The following is a 13,251-nucleotide window of genomic DNA, read 5'->3' on the forward strand; positions in this document are numbered from 1 at the left end:
GACCCACCTCATAGGAGACAAAGATATATCATGGGATATGCAGAAAACGTGCTTTAAAGGGGACCTATTATACTGATTTTTGGGCTTTTGTATTTGATATCTGGCCCCTCCAGAGCAGCAACGCACGATTTTCCGCGCTGAAAGCTTTTTAGATTTGCTTATCTCGCGGCTCGTTTCCTCGTATTTACTGCGTCCCGGAAAACGCTCTGTTTCACTTTACTCCACCCCAGCCTTGCCGGTACACGCCCCCGCCCGGGGTCACACTCTTCATCGCTGCTGAGCCTCACTTCCTCAGTTTGCCGGCAAACTTTACGAAACAGACACAATTTAAACACTTACCGTCGTGAAGGCTTCACTCTTTAGCAGCTGTTTAGCGGCTAATCCAAGTTTCGTACGTATCCAAGTTTGTTTACTTTGTGTACTGACCGTGTTTTTGTTTTGTATTTTTGCGAGACATTTTAATAGGGCTTAGAATGATTTGGTTTCATACTGTTGACTTGTATCAAAACACTGTACGCTGTGTACAGTGTAAATATGTACGCTGAAACGATCACTTCAGTCATAGAGTCGTTTATTATTAGACAAGAATATCTGCACAACTTACGTCCACACCAAGCACAAAGCAGGAAGAGCTCTATACAACCCATGTTACCATGCTGGCAGCGTGAACGTCGCTATAAGGAGTGAAACTTGCGAGTCAAAATCGCTGCCTCTTCAGTTTCGCTGCCAGCGAACACAACACACATAACAAGCAGAGCACGGAGTTAGCGGTGGTGGCTAACAGTTCATCAACACCATTCAGCGGTTGTACGTTGCAAGTAGTCTTAAAACTAATGTTGCTTGAGGTCACAATACACTCACAGTCCTCATACATGTTTTCAAATATTGCCGTGGCTGACTATTCTCTCGTCGTCCACCAGGGGGCCGAGTCGAGCCCGTCTCACTCCCGTTGCCGACCGGACGAGAGGGGTCTGGCTGCAGACCGGTGTTCCATCGCATGCGCATTAGGCTGAACAAACCTCCAACATTTTCTCTGTTCGTTCCACTCCGACGGTTGTGGTCCTTGTGCTTCGGCAGTCGCTCGGTTTTTTATTTTATATTTTTTAATTTCCCTGACACTGAAAAAACATTTTCTTGGAGCAGCACATTGCGGAATCACTTCCAGGGCAGAGCGGGGGATGGCGGAACCAGTTCGAGAGTGCGCCGGGACTTGGCCATGAATGGCGTCATTCCGTGCCCAGTGTTGAAAAAATCTCCGTGAACAGAGCGTTTAGAACCATGGCCAACAATTTGCAGGGCTCACGTCCAAATGCATGGACGTCATTATTTGACGATATCGAGATCGTTTGACGATAGGGTTCAACTTTGTAACAGTTTTTAAAGCTCAGAAAAGTGGAAAAGCATCATAGGTGCCCTTTAATGTCAATTGAAACTGAACCAAAGCAAAGTTACAACAAAATATGTGTCCCCACAGTGTTTAGCTCTTTATTGAAATGACTCTTAAAACACAAATACAGCTGTTATATTTTGTACTTACGATTACTTTAATTTCTTCAAGTTCAGCGGGCCGGATTAAAAACCTTAACGGGCCGCATATGGCCCTCGGTCTATAGTTTGCCCACACCTTGTCAAAAACCAACCTCTCCCACAAATCCACTTGGACATAGAAGCCAAACGTGCGTGTGTGTCACCAGCACGTCGCCACAAACTGTGCCGCTCGCGCACGATGTGTATAAAATCACTCGGCAGGAGACGAATTGACATCAAAAGTGTTTTGTTTTTATTTTATGTCAGCGTGACTCGACGCCCGCTGGTTCTTCTGTTGACGTACGGAATCAAAGAATTTAACACTAAGTTCTTTGATTTCTGTCGAAGGGAATTTTGGAAGAGCGGGATGGAAGCTTAATTTGAACAAGTTGGTAAGCAAAGGCAAACAGGATTGTTTGATCGTTGCATCATGTTGGAAAAAAACTTAAGTCCCAACGTTCACATCCAAACTGTGGAGCAATACATAGTTATGATGTTGATCTTTTCAAATTTTCTTGCCTATATGCCAGCCAAACCTGATCATTATTACACTTTTTTAGCAAATAAAATGTTATAGAATTAGATGATATAATGAAGCATCAGAATGTTGCTGCCAATAATTAGAACATCAACAATTATCTGTCGATTTTCTAAGCTGACCTTTATCCCCCTCTGGTGTTGACAAACCTGCCTCAAATCACTACCTTTTGATGATGATTATTATTATCTTCTTCTTCTTCTAGAAGATTATTATTATTATTATTATTATTATTATTATTATTATTATTATTATTATTATTACTACTTTTATCATTGTCATTATTACTTGTAAGATTTGGGCGGAACTCTGTTTTGGCAACCTGTATTTAATATGTCTCCCCTTGGTAAGTAGCTTTGAAACAGAAAATCTAAATAAAACTTTTAATGAAATCCGGTTGCTTTACCACTCTTCACAAAGCTACATGGTTCTGTCAGAAATATAGGACAAATTATTAACTTATCACTATAAGGCCAGACAGCGCTGCAGACCCTCAGATGTATTTTATATGCTGTTCGAATCAGTGTGCCTTTAGGTGCCACTCAAGGGGAAGAGGCAGGACGTATGAAGAGTGATGGAAAATGCTGAGTGTTAAGAGTGTAGTCAGTGCGAGCCTGCAAACCTTCAGAGGGGAGAGAAGAGCTCCGGCTCTAATTAAGACAAACCTCTGAGTGCCATGTAAAAGCAATAGGCTAAATTAAGCCCTAATTATTGAGCACAAGGTGAATTCCGACCAGAAGATAAAGTTGCAGCGAGTGTGTAACGAGCCACGTGATGGCGGGCGCTGGGTTTCTCCGTGGCCTCGTCCTTATCTGCTCTACCACGTCTGCAAAGGCGGATCATTTTGTGTGCACGTCGTAAACAATTACCTTTCTTTATTTGCATTAGCAAATTAACATTATGACAGACAGTGGGACAGAATGCTTATGGGTTTAGAAGCTCAGAAGGCGCTAAGCTGTACCCAGCGTTGGTTTGACTCCAGTGTAAGATTTTTTTTTTCTTTCCCTAATTCAACTCTAGCACGGTTTGATTAGTCGGATTGCAAGATAATAGCTGTGTAACAAATGCTCTCTGTATATACATATGTATATATATATATATATATATATATATATAATTCAGGAAAAAGGTCACGGTTTGAATTCCGTTCTAGGCAACTCGGCGACCAGCGTGAACTATTCAACTGTAATACAAAGACAACATCAAAACTCTTCAGAGAAACAGGGCTGCGGAATGTTATGAAAGCAGTGTGTGTGGTAAGTGAGTTCAATGTTGTGATGAATGCAAACCATACTTGCTGATTGCTGTTTTATTTTTGATTTGCTGTTTCCATTGAAAGACACACGAAATAACTGCGTGGCAATTTAGTTTTTTGATGACCTGAACCGAGAACATTTTAATGGACCATGAACAGAACCTTTCTTTCCCTCTGTTCGTCCGATCATCCTGTGGACTTTTTGCGTTACTAGTTACCAACCTCGGCCTTCAGCGTCTGCGATCAAGGACGATGCGACTCCCTTTGATTCAAATGTACTGTCACAACAAAACGACGCTGCATTGATTTTAACTTATTGTAGTTTAAGTGGTTCTCACTCTAAAATTAAATACACTAAAAGACCAATCTATTCAAATAAAGAAAAAAAAAATCACCATCTCACTACTTTCTGTAAGGGCATGTGCTTTAAAGTGAAAAACGTTACTTGACTACAACTTCCAATATATCAAAGGCCCCATGTGTAACATTTAAAGGATCTATTAACACTCAATGGAAAAGAAAAAATGTTTTAAGTTGCACTCATTCACTAAAATGAAATAACTATTCAATTTTCATTGACTGATAACAGAACCCTGGTCCTCTTGATTTGACACTGCCACAGCTTTTTGCATCTAAAAATGAGAAAGATGTGAGGTCAGGTGAAACAGAAGACAGGGCTTTACATTAACGATGCACTAGCATTGCAGTAACATTGCAATATTAGGCTTATATGTTTGCATTTGAATAACGAGCAGCAAATCCATACAGCAAATTCAAGCCGTTTTAAACCCATGGGTGTATGTTACGGTGAACCAGTGGTTCAGTGGTCGGCTCGGTCGCCTCGCAGCAAGGAACCCACTAATTGGCAACAACACTCGTATAGGTGAGTGCAAAAGGTTGTTTGTCTCTTTGTGGCCCTGTGACAAACTGGCAACTTGTCTGAGGTGTAACCCCGCCTTCGCACCAAGACAGCTGGGAGAGGCTGCAGCACCCCAGTGACCCTCAGTGCTGGAGAAGCGGTGACAGAAAATGGATGGATGCAGTGTACACATGCTACCGATGCACTGACCCTCAAACAGTACAGCATGAAATTGCACTTTAAGGGATATTTCACCTTCAAACTATTTTTTTTTTGTTGCCATTTTTTTGTGTCTATTTTGGCTCATTTAAACATCGACAACATTTTCAAATTGCTTGCTTTATTATTTACACAGCAATTTAAAAATGAAGTGCCCCCCCCCTCTATCCCTATACTCGCCTGTTCAATTCCAAACTTCACAGTGGACTCCCTTTTAAAAACACATCCATCAATCAGTTGATAGATAAAAGTACTTCCAAGGCCTGGGGGTGTCGGCCATTTTTCAAATAGTAATTTCATTGTGTTAATATATTATATTTGGTTGCATTCTAAGAAGTTGTCACAGGCAGTTATGTGTGACTCATATCACTGTGTGTCTGCACTCTCTAGTGAAACCAAACATGCACTAGCAAAGGTTTTATGGTTGTCTTTAGCATTGTTAAACCCAGACACCCTAACAATACTTTGACTTGTGCAATGAAAAGTAATTCTCTGTTTGAAATATAACTAAGCCTAAGCTGCCAATGAAATAACTTAGCTAACTAATCCCTCGGGCATCAGATGGACTTTATAAGACGTCCACACTTCTCACTACGTCAATTCATGACCCCAATCAGGAACGCCTGGCTAAAGTATATGAAACCTAATGGGATTTTGCCACGAAGCTATAATGAAAAACTTGAATAATAGGAAAGGTGAGACTACCTTTAAACTGGACTGATCCAGAACACGTGAATGTATGCATATTTAAGTCTGGATAAGAAAGACGAAGGAAAGCTCAAAATCAAATTCACCAGTGTGAAAAATTTACACCACGAAGAAATAACCTCCTGCTAGTTCATTTACACTTCAGTCAGTTCGGCCTGCCTCTATAATATAGGTGCTCCATTTAAAAAATTCTCATGCCCAACACCGCTGCCGCCGCCGCCGCCACGCCACCGCCGGCCCGATGGAGACCTTGAGCTGACTGTCTTCTCTCCCCGTCCAGTGAGCGAACGTAATTTACAAACCGGGGGGAGCGGCTGAGTGAGACACGCCCAGTGACCCACGGCGAGCGCCTCATTACAAAGGGAGAGCAGACCTCAGCCGAGTCGATTGCCTCGAAATGCAGAAACAAGGGTACTCCTCTGAGCAGGAGGCGGTCCTAATGAACTCAACAGAGTTCTCTGCACGGGGCCCATGCACGCATGGCAATGCCTTATGACTAATGCATATTGGGGGGAAGTTGAAGAATACACGCGGATCTGATCAGCCGATTAATTACGGGGCTTTAATGAAAGACCGAAGGTAAATCTGACAATGGTAAGTTCCCCCCCCCCCGCTGTTTTCAGAGAGGAAGTGCAGGCTAACGCGTCGTCCACGCCAGGACATAACGTCGCCACTGAAATGTAAATAGCTCCGCCTGCCACCTGCCAGCTCGGATAATTAAGCTCCTCTATCAAAAAAAAAAAAGAAGTTTGGGTGGATCAGTGGTTGCAGGTTAGATTAGCCGTCGCTCTTTGTAAACCTGACGGCGCTGGCAGTCGCCCGCAATGAGAGGCGCGCGCATCTGTTCGCCGTTGCACATGCACATATTGCTCATTTTCATTCCCCCACGGCGCCGACGATCAATGCCAGATTGCTCCATTGATACCATTGATCCTGTGCAGCGGGGTCAGGCTGGCACATTCGCCGATAAAGTACTGTAGAGGAGCAGCGGGGACGGGGAGTCGAGTTGGGGCTCGGCAGGAGCAATTTGCATGAGGCAGTATTGTTTTAATGGAACCGCTGACTTGAGATTGCTTTGGGAATTGAGGGCAGGGATGAGAACAGGGGAGCGGATGTGCGGGGATCTCAGAACAGAGTCATTTCTTTCTTTCTTTCTTTCTTTTTTTTTTGAAGTGTGCGGTGGATTGGATTCCCCTTCGAGGAGGCAGGCTTTTATTTGTCTGCTTTATGACGGCAGACAAAAGGCGGCGCTTCACACGGAGCTCAACCGCTCCTGTTTTTGCAAATGGTGTGTCATTCAGTTCATATTCTAGCGGCTCAATGGACGGGATGGCCTTTTTTTGTTGTGTCGCATTTGACTGCCACCAGTGCCCAAAGTCCCGCAGACATGAACGCAACTCTAATTATTGGCGCGATGATAAAGAAATCTGTGACAGTCGAAGAAGTGGGTTTACTCTTAATTCATGCCAATTCTTTTTTTAAGCAACTCCATTCAGCAAAGGATGAAACGCCGTGGTGCGCATCAGAGGGGATTGAGAAATGGGTATACACAATGCTGTCTAAAAAAAAATAAGTGGGTATACTCTGTACACCCGCGTATACCCTGAAGTACACCACTGGTCACCGTCACTGATACAAGCGGTTTGGAATGTTGGACAGGGAGATTTGATCATCTCATTTGATAGCTCATAGATGGTTGGATGGGTGGATGGATGGGAAGGTCTGGCGGGGCAGTGGCATCTTAGTGCCGCAGTTGGGGATGGCACTCTTATGGGCGGCTGAGGAGAAAGAGTCTATAGCCCATTGAACCCTTGAGTTTGTCGAGAGTTTCATGGAAAGGATGACTGCCGTCGTGCACAATGTTCTGCCATTTTGATCGGATTCCAACCTCGGCAACGTTCTCCAGAGAGCTCGGCTTCAGAGCGGCCACAGACTGGTTCTTCTTGATAAGTCTATTCCGTTTGTTGGCGCCTCTGTTTTTTCCCATGGCCCTCACCCACACAAAGGAAAGGAAATGACTTCTTGGGCTCCGCCCGCAGGTGATGAAAGAGTTTGTCGACGAGCACCCCTGAAGGATTCCTCTATGTGTATACGGATGGAAACAGACATTTGTCAAAACATTTGGCATTTAATTTCGAATGAGCACTGTCGGCGTTCGAGATCTCGCGGTGCTGCTCTTTCGCTGCGCTCACATGAAATCAGGAAAAGCAGGTCACAAAATAGATACAAAAATATCGTTGATTCGAACTTCACACGCCTGCTTCCAACTTTGGCAGAAAATTCTCTGCTGACTTCAGGCCCTGTGGCTCATACAGAGAAGCTAATAAAACCCCTTTTTAGGAGCCCTAGACTGGCTGCCAGGCATCTAAACCGGCGTGCATGTATTAACATATTATTAACATTTACAACGGTGACGACTTGATTGATAACTCTTCCACAACAATAAAATTCTTATTAGCATTCATAATTGGACATAACCTGTGCCTACGGTTGATGTAGCATGTAAAACCTGGGACCCACCATTAATTAAAACGTCAAAAAAGTGAGGATAAACAAGTTCGGGATATTTTTAATGGCCAGTTCGCACTCTTTTCAAAGACACTTGTCCTGTCTTTCTTTATGAATTGGCCTGTGCAGAACTCTAAATCACCCTGTCAGACACTCTGGCTAATTGTGCATGATTCATGTCTGCAGAAATAGTTGGCAGGAATTGGGTGCAGCGCTTACTATCTGTATCGCGCAGAGTTTGGGGGGGAAAAAAGACAAATGATTTTGCATACATCCACCTGCGACCATATAATGTGTCTGACGGTGAGCTCCCATGCTGGGTTATTATCCGGGACAGTCAGCGCGATGGCTCCTCATCAGGAATTCCTCGCAGTGGGAAGGGCGCCGCTGCGGGTTTAATCCCAAGGTGGGTTTGGTTTTGATGTGCAGGGGGATATTTTGTGGACATGGGCGGCCTTTACTTTGCTTATAAGCCCCAAACTGTTTTTATTTTTTTCATTTTTTGGGTGAGAGGGTGGGCTATTAAAAAAACAGGAGCAGGGCTGACAAGAAAATGATATCTAAAAAGCAGACGCAGGCTTTGACAGGATCATCACATATCCCTGTCACATGTGCCTCTGTTGCATATCAACAACTATCTGCTGCCACCGACGCTGCCGTCTTATCACCTTTATTTGAGCCAGTCTAAGAATTTCACAATCGGGTTGTACATAGACAACATTTTATACTAAGCCTGGCATTCATGGTATGTCTCCTGAAAACATCTCATATATCCATCTGTTGAAGAGCCCATATAGAGCTTTTGGAACTTTTTTGAAAAGGTGATTGGACAGTGCAAACTTTGTAACCAGCTAGTGGCACCAGCTTGAGACCTGCTATTGATGCAATTATCACTTGATTCACTTTTTCACGCTTACACCTTGAGGATAAATGCATCCCATTATTATGAGGTGATCAGCAGCTGCGGGCTATGCCCTAGGACACTAGATATTGTGTCTCAAAAGACTCACAGTGTGTTCAATTGGTCATTTTTAAATGCTTAAAAATACAAACATTTTTTTTTTTTTTTTTTGAGCGTTTTAGTTCAGCCTTCAAGGAGGATTTGTGGAAATTTTTGTTGAAATTCTGTCTCTGTACTGCCACGGATCTATTGATTCACTTGCTGTTTTGCGGATTTTTATATCCGAGCCCTGGCCTTTTTAGCTCCTGTCGTACTGAGAGCTCCTATGGGACCACTTATAAACAAGTCCGGACCATAATATAGATAAAAGAAACGACGAAGGCAGGAAACTTCCCTGCTTGTTTATTGATCTCTGGCATAGAGTTCCTCACAGTGGAGCCGTAAGCTTACCTTGGTATGAGCACTGCGTTATAGCTTCCTAAAGTCTCATCATAACCCAGGTGACTCTTTGCTCACAGCTGCCCACCCATCACTCCAAGTGAAGACAACAAATAAAGTCTCCTAGCTGCCTTTACTCAACATTTGACCAGTGCAGGCACGATTGGGACAAGTTAGCTAGACAAAAATCCAAGGCGAGATCAGATCCATGTACACTGCAGATCACAGTTAAATTTGCAGGTGACTGGATGTCAGGATTAAAGTCTGGAATATTGCCATAGCCAATTAGATTATGAATGGACCAGCAGCCCAACAGTGAATCGACAAAGAAATCTCACTTAGTCCTTTTACCTTTACTAGACAGACAGTCAGCTCTTCACAAATATTCATCATCAATACCCTAATTGATTTTCAAAACATCAAGGATATTGATTGGTTATTGATTGATTCATTGATTGTTGGTTGCACTTACTTTATTTTAATTACCCAAATGGTCATAAAAACTGTTGACCAAAGTGGCAACTCAGGTATTTGACTCATGGCCACTGGAATATCTCAGCTGACTGTTCTAATTTGTGCATTTCTTTGTGATGTGGACCCTGCAGAGAAATGCAAGCACTCCTTATTCCTATTTTGTGACAGTAATTAATAAAGAAATAAACAATATCAAAGGGGTGGATGCATACAAATCCGGCAGCTGACAATTATTTTCTCTCTGTTGCTGAAGGTTTTCGGGGGCGAAAGCTCTGCTGTGGTGACAACTGCAAAAATGCAGCCCGAATAGTTTTGACGTGAAATAAATCCTCCACAAAAATCTGTGCTTTCGTGTCGTTCATTTGGGTCCAATCCGCTGTGTAATGGCCTCAGCGCGGTGAACCTAATGAATTGGGTTACAAATCAATTGCAATCTAAGACCCCTTGAAACACAGCTTGTTGCTTTGGAGGACATCTGTCTCAAGCCAAGATGCAGACACTTGAAGTCACCCCATTAAAAAGATGGATACACTTTGGCTGCCTCCCACCTACCTGTTACAGCAAGCCTAAATTAGCTACTTGATTGAAGATTTTGTGTTCGGTTGATAGCTTCCCAGTCGAGTCCTCGGTTGCCATTGCTACTCTGTGTTGTGCATCCTGGTGCCACGATCCGGCCCTTGTCCGCTTTGACATCCCATCCCACACCTTGAACACCTCGCTTCCACTGCTTGAAGCAAAGAGGTCAAATTTAATTAAGGTTATATGCCAGCTAATGGTGAACCATTAGCTTCAGCACCCTGAACCTAATGAAGTTAACTCAAGTTATCTTGAGTTAACTTCACTTGATGTCAGCAATTTTGGTTTTCCTTTTTCAATGCACTGTTTGCTGTGGTCCTAAAAAGGTGATCATTTCTTGAAACTGACCAGTATCATTTATTGACACTCACAGATGTGTCCTGGAATGCTATTCCTAAACCTTTGCTCGTTGGGTTTTCTATCTGCGAAATACGTTCTGATTTTTCACTTAAGGTGTAAAGTTTTAATGAAACTTACACATGGAGGAAAACGGGGAAAAGCAGCTGACAACCCACTATGTTTGCAAGTCAGTGTAAACTAGACATGGGCCGACAGCGACTAGTTTTTCCAGCAGTTGGTATGCCTGAGCTCTGGTAGTGCCCTCAGCACGAGTGATTTATTTGAGTTTCCTGTGACCAGTTTTTTACTGAGACCACCTGTTCACGACGGGGTCTTTGAAAGCTGCACACCTGCCTAAACAAACCAAACCACAGGAGAAAATTCATTCTGGTGCAACCCAACCCCCCAAACACAGGGTCCATGTAGCATTAGAGCTACATGACAGCTTAGAGACAAGCACAAAAAAAAAGTCTGCACCTTGTCACTTAAGCACAGCAACAGTTAACCAGCCTGCATCATCTACATCACTACAGATAAAAATGCACGGCCGCTGTTGCAGGGTTTTTTTTTTTTTTTTTTAATAGTAGTTTTAATTTTGTGAACTAGACGCTCTCATTAATTGTTCTGTGCTGTCGCTGCCTGTCCAATCAACGGCCTTGCATTCTGTTGACATAAGATTTTTGTCTCAGCTCAGCTCACATGGAACTCTGGCTAAGTAGGTAATAAATCAGTACTTGGTACCAGGTACTGTCACCCAATAGAAAAGCTCGGCTTTTCAGCCGAGCAGAGCCGTGTAGTTAATGGAAAAGCCCAATTAGCGCTGTGTTGTTATTAATAATAATAAAAAAATAGCCAGACAGAAACTCTGCATTGTTGCTCAGTGCCAACAAGCAGCTGGACAGGATGTGAAAGACCTGAAGAAAATGTCCTTTTGTGATCAAATCCACATTTGAAGTGGCTTTGAAATGACACCTTGCACCACTCGTGTAAACTTTCCGAGGCAGCCAATATTACAGCCGCAACACATAATCTTCTCAAAATTCCCTCCACAGTCTGATCATAACTCCGTAGTTTGAGGTCAGATCCAGGATAAAACAGCAGACAGAGCTGATGGTGCTTTTCCTTTTCAAAGTCCTGATCCATCCAAGGGCCTTTTTATATTTATTTCCTTTTTGCTTTACACTCAGCTCTTTTGATAACTTCCCATCTATGTTTTTTTTTTTTTTTTCAAAGTGCTAACCTTTGGCTTGGGGGCCTCTAAGGCACAGCTTTGAGTGTTTTTTCAAGAAAAAACTTTTATTTATCTTTGAAAATTCAGCTGAGCGTGCTTGTATTTACCTTTCTTTTTTTTTATTTTTATTTATTTATTTTTTATTCCTGAGGCCTATTTAGCATTCATGGTACAGCAGCACACATTCACGCCTGGGAGTGGCTCAATACAGATGCAGGCTTCGACTGTTGACCGCCGAGCGGCTCCAGTGGAGCAGTCGAGTTAAGTGTCTCACTCAAGGGCACCTGGACAAAAACGGTAACAAGCTCTCCAAGGCCAGGCGATGGCCCTCGCCTGGTTACTTTAATTCGATGGAGCTTCTTGTAAAATTAATTCGCATGAAAGCCTGAGGGAGCAAGAGTAAGCGCTCTGCAATCTCTCCCTAAAAAAAATAAAAAAAATAAAAAAAATCGTGCTCTCAAAATTAAGAGCAAAATTATTATTAAAATATTTTATTATTTCTCGCAGAGGCTAGACGGCAAATTCTTGATGTTTCTGACCTTGCGGAACCCGAACTTGCTCTCGATCATGCACGTCTCTTTATTTATCTTTTTTCCTCCTCTGCATATCTGACATGCTGGTACGGGCCCAGGGGGCTTTGAGACTTCTTCTTCTTTTCTTATTCCTCTTACAACGGCGAGTGCCGTAATCATCTCTATGGTAACTCGTTAACAAAGCCTCGCCGCATTCAAGGCAGGCAGGACAACAAACACAAGCAGGAGGAACAGCGGCTCCTTTTTTTTTTTTCCTCCCTCATTTTCGTCTGTTTTCCGGCCATCACTTATTCAACTATATTGAAAGTCCATTACTCGCGAGCACTCACGTACTCCCAACTCATATCAAAAATGAAACAGACCGAATGTTATTTCTCAGGCCAATCTACATGTTAATGAAAAATGCATCTCAGTTTCAAAAAAAGGCCGATGTTTGCCGTCAAACCGGATGAATCCGAACACATCCGGCTTGCCCAGGTTGAAAGGAACGAAGGCTGGCTACCTGTCCCGCGTGCCACTTCCCATTTCCTCTATCTTTAACGCGTCCCTAAAACATGTCGTGGGCGGAAGCTGAAGTTTTGCGGTTGATCCCTCGTGAATATGTCATGCCCACCGTCAACCGCTGAGCTTGCCGTAGCCACATTTTGGCAAGTGCTCGAGTCACGGATGAATAATCCACGCGTCCACCACATTCTGCTCTCATCCTGCTGGGAAATGAATACCAAACCAGCGGTGCTCAGTGAGGTGTGGGACTCCAATCCTTGGCTCTCCTCTTTTTATCATTTGGAGCAAATATTTGTCTCATGAATTTCTTCTTCTCCTCCTCTTGCCGGAGATATTACATCCAAGAGATAGCGCCGGCGCCTCCTGCTTGCTATTTATTCAAATCTTCATTATCAGTTCAGCCTCTCCTTAAACCTTTTAGCTGCACGAGTATTGCTTCTGTGTATTTTCTCTTTTTATTTTCTTACGGGCCTGTCTGCTGATGAGAAATGTATTCGTTCGCCCCGGGTGCGAGATGAGGTGGCGCTTTTGGCCCTCTGGATGTATCGCCTCTCAAATATTAATTAGTGTTGCAAGCTCAACTTAAAGGTCGGCGCCTGGGGAGCCTTCGGCAGGGCCGAGGCAGCCTTGGGACAGCTTCG

General features: G+C 43.4%; 1 long non-coding RNA gene across 1 annotated transcript in view; it reads right to left on the reverse strand.

The window, feature by feature from the left end:
* LOC142900738 (uncharacterized) overlaps positions 1 to 13,251 on the reverse strand; it is a 370,388-nt gene that overhangs the window by 184,872 nt on the left and 172,265 nt on the right. The gene's annotated exons all lie outside the window — the stretch shown is intronic.

The sequence above is a fragment of the Nelusetta ayraudi genome, unplaced genomic scaffold, assembly GCF_046127955.1.
Source record: "Nelusetta ayraudi isolate G7.1 ecotype Tasmania unplaced genomic scaffold, CSIRO-AGI_Nayr_v1 ptg000004l, whole genome shotgun sequence".
NCBI classification, from domain to species: domain Eukaryota; kingdom Metazoa; phylum Chordata; class Actinopteri; order Tetraodontiformes; family Monacanthidae; genus Nelusetta; species Nelusetta ayraudi.